The following is a 2,693-nucleotide window of genomic DNA, read 5'->3' as shown; positions in this document are numbered from 1 at the left end:
CACCAAAGAAGACACCTTTACAAGAATTCAAGTCAGTGTTCTCAAAGAAGTCGGGGAGGAAAACGGAGGAGTCGAGTTCATCTTCAAAGAACAAGAGCAAGCTTAAAAACTTAGATCAAATACTTGTCCAAACCTAATCCGAATACGATATCGAGCCTGAATTTGAATTACATATAAGTGAACCCGAGAACGAGCCAAGGAACGAGATGACAAACATTGAAGAAATGTCTATGGGAGCTTACAGAAAGAGAATTCGTGATGATGTTGGTCCAGGTTTAGTACAACCCGATATTCCTGCTACTGCCACATTCGAGCTGAAAGGACATATCCTTTCTGTACTGAAGGATATCCCATTCTATGGAAAAGATCATGAGGATGCGTTTAAGCACTTGGATGAAGTCAACGACATTGCTGACTATTTTAATGTCCCGAATGTTAATAGAGATACCGTCTTGCTAAGGATGCTTCCCATTACTTTTAAGGGAGCTGCGAAGGATTGGTTAAAAGCACTTCCACCTAGCACAATTACTACTTGGGCTCAAATAAGTGAGCAATTTTTAGACTAATTTTGTCCACCATCCAAGGTAGCTAAACTCAAGAAGGCAATAGCCAGTTTTGAGCAAAACCCGAGGGAGTCACTTTACGAAGCATGAGAGCGTTACAAAGGGTTGTTAAGGAATTGTCCTCAACATGACCTTAACATTCAACAAAAAGTGTTTATATTCTATGATGGGGTCTGTCACACCCCCGACCAAGGCGGAACACGCCGAGAGTGGGACTAAGTTCATGGATCACAGATAAACTGAATATATAACACAAGTATAACGATAAACAAAATAGCATTTGTATTCCATCATTAAGTTTGAATACAGGGTTCTTACAGATAATAATAGTACTACATATATTCCCCCCCCCCCCCCCCCGAAAATATGTAAAAGTGGGACCGTAACACTCACCTTAATGTGTGGTTGATGATTTGTTTCGAGTATTTGATGCGTGAAACCAAGAAGTGTCGCTTTGATAACGAACCGTCGAGATTTATTTGAGATTTATTTAGTTTCCTATGAAATTTAATATAAATTAATATGTGGAGGATTGTTTGGTAATTTAACCAAAGCATAAGGTTCATTCATTAATTTAAATAAATCAATTGGGACTACGTTTGTCGATACTTTTCAAATGAGGGACTAAAATGATTTATTTAAATTCTAAGTTTGAGTTTTAGATTTATTTGACAAATAAGTCACAAGGAGGGGTTAAACATAAATAAATAATTAATTGTTTGGGCTCTAGGAGTTGTCTCACAAACAATTTCCTAGGGAGGGGTGTGTTCTGCACTTTTTAATTGAAGTTTCATTAAACTAGGACTTTATTTGAAAAGATTTCTGGAAATGGGTCATAAACATTATTTTGGTAATGGAAGTTTGACATCCTAGGACCTAGTTTGCAAGGAATTTTCGAAATGGGTTTCCAACAATAAATTTGAATTCAACTTTGGAAGGAACAGGAAGCCTGTTCGTCGAAGTTCATGTATAACAAAAATAAATGACTAAACAAACAGTTTTGGCTCTATTTTGTAAAGAATTTTTGAGGCAGGATAGTTTTAGAACATTATAAAAGGAGGTTTGAACAATGGCTATCTCATTCACGTACACAGAAGGGTATCCTCCTGGTGTTGGATTTAATCCAAGATTGAGCAAAGTCACGTGTTTTTTCTTAAAGGGCATTTTAGTCTTTTCTTCTATTTTGATTTGGTAAAAGCCATGTTGGCTGTAGTTGTTTTAGTGGGTAGAAGTTTCAGCTTTTATAGGATGTTTTTGGTATTTATTTGCTTCCAGTTGTTATGTTAAATAAGACGTGAAATACAGAAAATTGCCCCACAAGAAAAGTTCCCCTGTTCTTTTTCCTCTGCAGTTCATAGCCACGTACAGAAAAACGTTTTGAATATGTAATCATCTTTTGTTTTGTCTCTTTCATTTGGTATCAGAGCCTCGTTTTCAGCAGTGAATGCCCAAGTACATGCCCCGTGATACAATGGTTTCCTCTTCTAAGAACAAAGACAAAGACGGACAGATCACTCTCAACTATCCGATGCTCACCAGAAACAATTACACAGCTTGGGCAATAAAGATGAAAGTCTTTATGCAAGCACAAGGCGTCTGGGGCGCTGTCGAGCCCACAGATCCGAAAGAAGTCGTTGATGTACGCACTGATAAAATGGCAATGACACCCATTTATCAAGGAATACCAGAAGATCTGTTGCTATCTCTAGCGGAGAAAGAATCGGCGAAGGAGGCGTGGGAAACTCTCAAGATCATGTATATGGGTGCTGAGAGAGTGAAGACAACAAAGGTGCAGACTTTAAAGGCCGAATTCGAGGCATTGAAGATGAATGAGGCAGATTCCGTTGATGACTTTGTTATGAAATTGAACAACCTGGTGAATAATATCCGGGCTTTAAGAGATAAAATCCTCGAGGAATACGTGGTTAAGAAGTTACTTCGTGCGGTTCCATTGAAGTTTCTCCAAATAGCTTCGGCAATAGAGCAATTTGGAGAACTTGATACCATGTCTGTCGAGGAAGTGATCAGTAGACTAAAGACTCATGAAGAAAGGATTCGTGGACCAACTGAAAATGATGAGAAAAAACTCTTGCTCACACAAGATAATTGGATGGCTAGGTCAAAGAAAAC

The 2,693-nt window shown here is 38.2% G+C and overlaps 1 non-coding gene across 1 annotated transcript; it reads right to left on the bottom strand.

Annotated features, from left to right (window-relative positions):
* Positions 1–590: 590 nt before the first annotated feature.
* Positions 591–697, bottom strand: LOC145055910 (small nucleolar RNA R71). The gene has a single exon (XR_013685457.1). It is a non-coding gene; the product is annotated as a small nucleolar RNA R71 (small nucleolar RNA).
* Positions 698–2,693: the final 1,996 nt, after the last annotated feature.

This window comes from Lactuca serriola, chromosome 5 (genome assembly GCF_051521515.1).
Source record: "Lactuca serriola cultivar US96UC23 chromosome 5, Lser_US96UC23_V15, whole genome shotgun sequence".
NCBI lineage: Eukaryota > Viridiplantae > Streptophyta > Magnoliopsida > Asterales > Asteraceae > Lactuca > Lactuca serriola.
The sequence above is the reverse complement of the archived record's forward strand: the minus strand, read 5'-3'. Positions and strand labels throughout refer to the sequence as shown.